Source organism: Gadus macrocephalus, chromosome 9 (genome assembly GCF_031168955.1).
Source record: "Gadus macrocephalus chromosome 9, ASM3116895v1".
In the NCBI taxonomy this organism is placed as follows: Eukaryota; Metazoa; Chordata; class Actinopteri; order Gadiformes; family Gadidae; genus Gadus; species Gadus macrocephalus.
In genome coordinates, this window is record NC_082390.1 from 265086 (window position 1) to 275511 (window position 10426).

The window sequence follows — 10426 nt, forward strand, 5'->3', positions numbered from 1 at the left end:
GAACCCGAAGTTTAAAGATTGTCAAGTGGTTAACTCTTGAATCGCATGTACTAAGACCTGATGGGTTAGTGGTCAGAGAACGACTCATTAACGCGGGGATAAGGGGTTCGATTCCTTAATGAAGCTAGCTTTTTTCTTTCATATTGGACTGGATGTTTGCATGCCATTTTGCGTAACTTGTAGTTTATGATGAAGAAATGTTACTGGGGTTAAGGTTAGGGTAACGCTAAGGGTAAGACACAAAGTGTTTTTGCAACACAATATTTCTTACAATAACAAAGTCCAAAGTTTTGATGACTCCAGTAGGAAACTTAAGATACCTAGAGAAATGCGTGAGTGCTCACAAAACATCAACAAGTCAGCAGTGTGGTACAGGGTGATCATTTCTGATATACAGTACAAAAGCTGAAACTATTAGCCAGGAGTGGGAGATGCAGACGCAGACGCAGACGTGGGAAGCAATAAGACGCACCAACACACAGTTGCCTGTTGCAAAATGGTTCAGAGTTTAATAGAAATAGTTAGGGTTAGCTGGTATGGCGTTATCTGGTATGGCTATTGTCTAATGTTAGCTTAGTTCGTGTTGTTTCGTCATGTTAATCGCTAGTAACAGTAAGTCATTTGTAGAAATATAGCCTATCATCACAGACTGTAGGAATGTCACCCACCCTCCATCGCGTACGACACTGACGCTCGTAATCTGTAGTGCAAGGGAGTTCGTGCACAGATCCCTGAGACAAACGGCTACGCGCACACATGCAAACCCATAGCGAGTGACGTAGGACGTAAAGTCCCGCCCAGGTCGAAGTGGCGTCGATTTAGAGAGTCCCCTCATTGGTCGCGTCGTAGGTCTCATTGGTCGCGTCGTAGGTCGCATTGGTCGCGACGTAGGTCGCTCGTCTGGCTGCTTTCAGCCCTTTAATATGTCCATGTTTCAGCCGCTGTGGTCGCTGGCTGGCTTGGTCGCTGAAAATCTATGGGCGGCCGTTTATCAGTTAATTTGCATGTTAAGGTAACTTAACTTTTTTTTTTTGCGACAGTTGAAGTACCAGAAAGCCATGCTCTCTGGCGAAAGCTTCCTACAGCTCTTTATTGCAAATATTATTTTTATATTTTTATATTGAAGTAGGCCTACAATTTAAAAATCGTTGGTCCATCAGTGTCAAGTAAATATATTAGTTGTAATTTGGGGCGGATTCAAATAATGTATTTTAGATATTATATAGCCTATTTGTTTTGTTATATGACAGTAAGCCTAATAAGGTAGCCTATATTATACACAAACTTCTTCGTTATAGAGTGATATACGATAATATAAGTGCAAAGTGTAGAAGAAATTGTCACAGTGGTACAAGCGGTAGTGACGCCTGGTTAGTAATCAAGAAGCCGGTTGTTCGATTCTCTCCGGGGTCAGATACTTTTCTGCTCTTTTAGTCAAACTTACTGACGCAATCGGCCTCTTTCATTTGAGCATTTTTGTATGTTTTAGTACGATGGTATGATAATTATATGACGTAATGACGGGCTGCGACGCCTGGCTGGTATCGGCTGGCTGGCTGCGACGACAGGCCAGCCACGGCTGGCCGCTGTCTGCCGCTGGCTGCGGCTGGCAGCTGGCTCTGGCAGGCTGACCGACTAGGTCGCGACCGTAAAAGCGTTGCGATCCTTTTGGCGGCAAATAGGTCGCAACCAACCAGAGGTATGGCTGAATGAGCGACCTGTGGCAGCCAGCCATTGTCACCATGGCTGCTACCATAACCAAAAGCCTATATGTTATCAATTCAATTCAATTCAATTTTATTTGTATAGCCCTTAATCACCATTACAGTCTCAAAGGGCTTAACAGGCCAAATATTTGTGACACCCCCCTTTACCCATGCCCCCACACGGGCAAGAAAAAACTCCCTTGAATCAGCAAGGAAGAAATCTTGAGAAGAAACGCAGTGTAGGGGATCCCTTCTTCCAGGGATGGTCAGGAGTGCAATGGGTGCCACAATTGGCATACAGGTAAATACATGTACATCATATTTAAAAAGGTGATGGGGTTCTGGCCGGTTATCCATGAGGAGAGTCCAGGCATCCAGTCCAGCACCCGCAGCACGCTACAACTGACAGAATAGTCAACATCTCATTGAACAGAATAAATATACGTGCGTCAGTATAATAAAAACGTACATACAATAATATATAGGCCTATTGGTCTATCCATCTATATTTAATTAATTTTAAATTAACTTTGTAATACAGTGTACACATTTATATTGATTATATTGTACAGCCTATTGATTGGTTAAAGGTCAAAGACTAATAAAATATCCTATGAAGAAAGACAGTTATAGTGTAATATACAACACTGTCGAAATGTATCGAATAAAACAATGGGGGTAACACCAAGGACGCGGGAAGTCAGTCCCGGGGGGGGGGGGGGGTGCTGAGAGAGAGTCTATATAATGACGTCATAATAAATCCTGCGCAACATCCATTGTTTACAGAGACGAGATAACGGGTGACGTCACATTCAGGGCTCCGCTCTGATAAACACTACTGGTGTGTAAAAAGAGTTCTGCCAACTAGCCACTGTTATTCTCAAACGTTAGCAAGTAAACAATGTGGAAAGAATGCCTAACCTACTGGAGACCGCGGCTCAATTTCTGTGGAAAACACAATATCTTTAAGTGGAGAGAGCTGTGAGCTTACCCCCGGCGACCGGGGTTCAAGTCCGGTTGTTGTCGTCTGTTGGAAGACTCTTATCTCTATTTCATGCGAATTATAAAGTCAAGTATAACCATTGTGTTGACTTTATCCGGTGCCTTGCTGGTGCATTGATAATTTCGGAGGTTAAAACTCCGAACAGCTCAGGTTCCGATCCACGCAAAAACGTCGACAGGGGTACCACTGTCGATATTTATCCATTAAAACATAGGGGGTAACACTGTCGTTTTCATCAAATGAAACATGAGGGGAAACACTGTCGTTTTTTATTGGTCAACATGGAAAAAACATGAGGGGTAACTGTCGTTTTTTATCGGCCGTCATGAAATAAACATAAGGGGTAACACTTGATATTTATCAAATAAAACAAAGGGGGTAACACTGTTGTTTTTCTTTGGTCTTCATGGAAAAAAACATAAGGGTTGAAAAAAACCATAACTGTTCTTTTTTATTGGTCGTCATGAAAAAAAACATAAGGGGTAACACTGTTGTTTTTTATTGGTCGTCATGAAAAAAAACATAAGGGGTAACACTGTTGTTTTTTATTGGTCGTCATGAAAAAAAACATAAGGGGTAAAACCATAATGGAAATAATAGAAATACACACATACATTATAATGTCATTTTTATCCTCTTTATTGATGATTTATTATTGTGTAATGTCATCGCCTCAGTGGTGCAGTGGAGTGCACTCTGCCTAACCCACTGGAGACCGCGGCTCAATTTCTGTGGAAAACACAATATCTTTAATTTTAAACGCAGTGCTATCATGTCTATTGCACTGCCATATATAACCTATATAACAAGGGGTAACACTGTCGTTTTTATCAAATGAAACATGAGGGGTAACACTGTCGATATTTATCCATTAAAACATAGGGGGTAACACTGTCGTTTTCATCAGATGAAACATGAGGGTTGACACTCGTTTTTTATTGGTCAACATGGAAAAAAAATTAGGGGTAACTCTGTCGTTTTTTATCGGCCGTCATGAAATAAACATAAGGGGTAACACTGTCGATATTTATCAAATAGAACATGGGCGGTAACACTGTTGTTTTTCTTTGGTCGTCATGAAAAAAAACAGGGGTTGAAAAAAAACAACTGTTTTTTATTGGTTGTCATGAAAAAAAACATAAGGGGTAACACTGTTGTTTTTTATTGGTCGTCATTGACGACCAATAAAAAACAACAGTGTTACCCCTTATGTTTTTTTTCATGACAACCAATAAAAAACAAGTGTTACCCCTCATTTTTTTCCATGACGACCAATAAAAAACGACAGTGTCAACCCTCATGTTTCATTTGATGAAAACGACAGTGTTACCCCCTAGGTTTTAATGGATAAAAAACGACAGTGTCACACCTCATGTTTCATTTGATAAAAACGACAGTGTTACGCCTTGTGTTTTATTTCATTACGACCAAAGAAAAACGACAGTGTTACCCCTTATGTTTTTTTTCATGACGACCAAAGAAAAACAATAGTGTTACCCCCTATGATTTATTTGATAAATATCGACAGTGTTACCCCTTATGTTTATTTCATGACGGCCGATAAAAAACGACAGTTACCCCTAATGTTTTTTCCGTGTTGAGCAATAAAAACGAGTGTTACCCCTGTCGACGTTTTTGCGTGGATCCGAACCTGAGCTGTTTAGAGTGTTAACCACCGAAATTATCAATGCACCATCAAGACACCGGATGAAGTCAACACAATGGTTATACTTGACTTTATAATTCGCATGAAATAGAGATAAGAGTCTTCCAACAGATGACATCAACCGGACTTGAACCCCGGTCTCCAGGGGGTAAGCTCACAGCTCTCCCCACTTCCCACTGAGATTTGTAATTTAAATATATCTGTGGTTATATATGACATGATAGCGCTACGTTTAAAATTAAAGATATTGTGTTTTCCACAGAAATTGAGCCGCGGTCACCAGTGGGTTAGGCAGAGTGCACTCCACTGCACCACTGAGGCGATGACATTACACAATAATAAATCATCAATAAAGAGGATATAAATGACATTAAAATGTATGTGTGTATTTCTATTATTTCCATTATGTTTTTTTTCTTGATGACCAATAAAAAACGACAGTGTTACCCCTTATATTTTATTTGTCAAAGACAACAGTGTTACCCTTTATGTTATTTTTCATGACGACCAATAAAAAACGACAGTGTTACCCCTTATGTTTTTTTTCATGACGACCAATAAAAAAAAAACAGTGTTACCCCTTATGTTTTTTTTCATGACGACCAATAAAAAACAACAGTGTTACCCCTCATGTTTTTTTTCATGACGACCAATAAAAAACGACTGTGTTACCCCTTATGTTTTTTTTCATGACGACCAATAAAAAACAACAGTGTTACCCCTTATGTTTTTTTTCATGACGACCAATAAAAAACGACAGTGTTACCCCTTATGTTTTTTTTCATGACGACCAATAAAAAACAACAGTGTTACCCCTCATGTTTTCGTGACGACCAATAAAAAACGACTGTGTTACCCCTTATGTTTTTTTTCATGACGACCAATAAAAAACAATAGTGTTACCCCTTATGTTTTTTTTCATGACGACCAATAAAAAACAACAGTGTTACCCCTCATGTTTTCGTGACGACCAATAAAAAACGACTGTGTTACCCCTTATGTTTTTTTTCATGACGACCAATAAAAAACAACAGTGTTACCCCTTATGTTTTTTTTCATGACGACCAATAAGAAAACAACAGTGTTACCCCTTATATTTTATTTGTCAAAGACAACAGTGTTACCCTTTATGTTTTTTTTCATGACGACCAATAAAAAACAACAGTGTTACCCCCTATGTTTTTTTTCATGACGACCAATAAAAAACGACAGTGTTACCCCTTATGTTTTTTTTCATGACGACCAATAAAAAACGACTGTGTTACCCCTTATGTTTTTTTTCATGACGACCTTGAAAAATAACATAAGGGGTAACACTGTTTTTTTTTTATTGGTCGTCCTGAAAAAAAACATGATGGAAATAATAGAAATACACACATACATTTTAACGTCATTTATATCCTCTTTATTGATGATTTATTATTGTGTAATGTCATCGCCTCAGTGGTGCAGTGGAGTGCACTCTGCCTAACCCACTGGTGACCGCGGCTCAATTTCTGTGGAAAACACAATATCTTTAATTTTAAACGTAACGCTATCATGTCATGTATAACCACAGATATATTTAAATTACAAATCTCAGTGGGAAGTGGGGAGAGCTGTGAGCTTACCCCCTGGAGACCGGGGTTCAAGTCCGGTTGATGTCATCTGTTGGAAGACTCTTATCTCTATTTCATGCGAATTATAAAGTCAAGTAAAACCATTGTGTTGACTTTATCCGGTGTCTTGATGGTGCATTGAACAGCTCAGGATCGGATCCACGCAAAAACGTCGACAGGGGTAACACTCGTATTTATTGCTCAACACGGAAAAAACATTAGGGGTAACTGTCGTTTTTTATCGGCTGTCATGAAATAAACATAAGGGGTAACACTGTCGATATTTATCAAATAAATCATAGGGGGTAACACTATTGTTTTTCTTTGGTCGTCATGAAAAAAAACATAAGGGGTAACACTGTCGTTTTTCTTTGGTCGTAATGAAATAAAACACAAGGCGTAACACTGTCGTTTTTATCAAATGAAACATGAGGTGTGACACTGTCGTTTTTTATCCATTAAAACCTAGGGGGTAACACTGTCGTTTTCATCAAATGAAACATGAGGGTTGACACTGTCGTTTTTTATTGGTCGTCATGAAAAAAAACATAAGGGGTAACACTGTTGTTTTTTATTGGTCGTCACGAAAAAAAACATAAGAGGTGACACTGTTGTTTTTTATTGGTCGTCATGAAAAAAAACATAAGGGGTAACACTGTTGTTTTTTTATTGGTCGTCACGAAAAAAAACATAAGAGGTGACACTGTCGTTTTTTATTGGTCGTCATGAAAAAAAACAAACGGGGTAACACTGTTGTTTTTTATTGGTCGTCACGAAAAAAAACATAAGAGGTGACACTGTTGTTTTTTATTGGTCGTCATGAAAAAAAACATAAGGGGTTACACTGTCGTTTTTTATTGGTCGTCATGAAAAAAAACATAGGGGGGTAACACTGTCGTTTTTTATTGGTCGTCATGAAAAAAAACATAAGGGGTAACACTGTCGTTTTTTATTGGTCGTCATGAAAAAAAATATAAGGGGTAACACCGTTTTTTTTTTATTGGTCGTCATGAAAAAAAACATAAGGGGTAACACTGTCATTTTTCTTTGGTCGTAATGAAATAAAACACAAGGCGTAACACTGTCGTTTTTATCAAATGAAACATGAGGTGTGACACTGTCGTTTTTTATCCATTAAAACCTAGGGGGTAACACTGTCGTTTTCATCAAATGAAACATGAGGGTTGACACTGTCGTTTTTTATTGGTCGTCATGAAAAAAAACATAAGGGGTAACACTGTTGTTTTTTATTGGTCGTCACGAAAAAAAACATAAGAGGTGACACTGTTGTTTTTTATTGGTCGTCATGAAAAAAAACATAAGGGGTAACACTGTTGTTTTTTTATTGGTCGTCACGAAAAAAAACATAAGAGGTGACACTGTTGTTTTTTATTGGTCGTCATGAAAAAAAACAAACGGGGTAACACTGTTGTTTTTTATTGGTCGTCACGAAAAAAAACATAAGAGGTGACACTGTTGTTTTTTATTGGTCGTCATGAAAAAAAACATAAGGGGTTACACTGTCGTTTTTTATTGGTCGTCATGAAAAAAAACATAGGGGGGTAACACTGTCGTTTTTTATTGGTCGTCATGAAAAAAAACATAAGGGGTAACACTGTCGTTTTTTATTGGTCGTCATGAAAAAAAATATAAGGGGTAACACTGTTTTTTTTTTATTGGTCGTCATGAAAAAAAACATAAGGGGTAACACTGTTTTTTTTTTATTGGTCGTCATGAAAAAAAACATAAGGGGTAACACTGTCGTTTTTTATTGGTCGTCACGAAAAAAAACATAAGGGGTAACACTGTCGTTTTTTATTGGTCGTCATGAAAAAAAATATAAGGGGTAACACTGTTTTTTTTTTATTGGTCGTCATGAAAAAATACATAAGGGGTAACACTGTTTTTTTTTTTATTGGTCGTCATGAAAAAAAACATAAGGGGTAACACTCGTTTTTTATTGGTCGTCACGAAAAAAAACATAAGAGGTGACACTGTCGTTTTTTATTGGTCGTCATGAAAAAAAACATAAGGCGTAACACTGTCGTTTTTATCAAATGAAACATGAGGTGTGACACTGTCGTTTTTTATCCATTAAAACCTAGGGGGTAACACTGTCGTTTTCATCAAATGAAACATGAGGGTTGACACTGTCGTTTTTTATTGGTCGTCATGAAAAAAAACATAAGGGGTAACACTGTTTTTTTTTTTATTGGTCGTCATGAAAAAAAACATAAGGGGTAACACTGTCGTTTTTTATTGGTCGTCACGAAAAAAAATATAAGGGGTAACACTGTTTTTTTTTTATTGGTCGTCATGAAAAAAAACATAAGGGGTAACACTGTCGTTTTTCTTTGGTCGTAATGAAATAAAACACAAGGCGTAACACTGTCGTTTTTATCAAATGAAACATGAGGTGTGACACTGTCGTTTTTTATCCATTAAAACCTAGGGGGTAACACTGTCGTTTTCATCAAATGAAACATGAGGGTTGACACTGTCGTTTTTTATTGGTCGTCATGAAAAAAAACATAAGGGGTAACACTGTTGTTTTTTATTGGTCGTCACGAAAAAAAACATAAGAGGTGACACTGTTTTTTTTTTATTGGTCGTCATGAAAAAAAACATAAGGGGTAACACTGTTGTTTTTTTATTGGTCGTCACGAAAAAAAACATAAGAGGTGACACTGTCGTTTTTTATTGGTCGTCATGAAAAAAAACAAACGGGGTAACACTGTTGTTTTTTATTGGTCGTCACGAAAAAAAACATAAGAGGTGACACTGTTGTTTTTTATTGGTCGTCATGAAAAAAAACATAAGGGGTTACACTGTCGTTTTTATCAAATGAAACATGAGGTGTGACACTGTCGTTTTTTATCCATTAAAACCTAGGGGGTAACACTGTCGTTTTCATCAAATGAAACATGAGGGTTGACACTGTCGTTTTTTATTGGTCGTCATGAAAAAAAACATTAGGGGTAACACTGTTTTTTTTTTTATTGGTCGTCATGAAAAAAAACATAAGGGGTAACACTGTTTTTTTTTTATTGGTCGTCATGAAAAAAAACATAAGGGGTAACACTGTCGTTTTTCTTTGGTCGTAATGAAATAAAACACAAGGCGTAACACTGTCGTTTTTATCAAATGAAACATGAGGTGTGACACTGTCGTTTTTTATCCATTAAAACCTAGGGGGTAACACTGTCGTTTTCATCAAATGAAACATGAGGGTTGACACTGTCGTTTTTTATTGGTCGTCATGAAAAAAAACATAAGGGGTAACACTGTTGTTTTTTATTGGTCGTCACGAAAAAAAACATAAGAGGTGACACTGTTGTTTTTTATTGGTCGTCATGAAAAAAAACATAAGGGGTAACACTGTTGTTTTTTTATTGGTCGTCACGAAAAAAAACATAAGAGGTGACACTGTCGTTTTTTATTGGTCGTCATGAAAAAAAACAAACGGGGTAACACTGTTGTTTTTTATTGGTCGTCACGAAAAAAAACATAAGAGGTGACACTGTTGTTTTTTATTGGTCGTCATGAAAAAAAACATAAGGGGTTACACTGTCGTTTTTTATTGGTCGTCATGAAAAAAAACATAGGGGGGTAACACTGTCGTTTTTTATTGGTCGTCATGATAAAAAACATAAGGGGTAACACTGTCGTTTTTTATTGGTCGTCATGAAAAAAAATATAAGGGGTAACACTGTTTTTTTTTTATTGGTCGTCATGAAAAAAAACATAAGGGGTAACACTGTTTTTTTTTTATTGGTCGTCATGAAAAAAAACATAAGGGGTAACACTGTCGTTTTTTATTGGTCGTCACGAAAAAAAACATAAGGGGTAACACTGTCGTTTTTTATTGGTCGTCATGAAAAAAAATATAAGGGGTAACACTGTTTTTTTTTTTATTGGTCGTCATGAAAAAAAACATAAGAGGTGACACTGTCGTTTTTTATTGGTCGTCATGAAAAAAAACATAAGAGGTGACACTGTCGTTTTTTATTGGTCGTCATGAAAAAAAACATAAGGGGTAACACTGTTGTTTTTTATTGGTCGTCATGAAAAAAAACATAAAGGGTAACACTGTTGTCTATGACAAATAAAATATAAGGGGTAACACTGTCGTTTTTTATTGGTCATGAAAAAAACCATAATGGAAATAATAGAAATACACACATACATTTTAATGTCATTTATATCCTCTTTATTTTTGATTTATTATTGTGTAATGTCATCGCCTCAGTGGTGCAGTGGAGTGCACTCTGCCTAACCCACTGGAGACCGCGGCTCAATTTCTGTGGAAAACACAATATCTTTAATTTTAAACGCAATGCTATCATGTCTATTGCACTGCCATATATAACCTATATAACAAGGGGTAACACTGTCGTTTTTATCAAATGAAACATGAGGGGTGACACTGTCGCTTTTCTTTGGTCGTCATGAA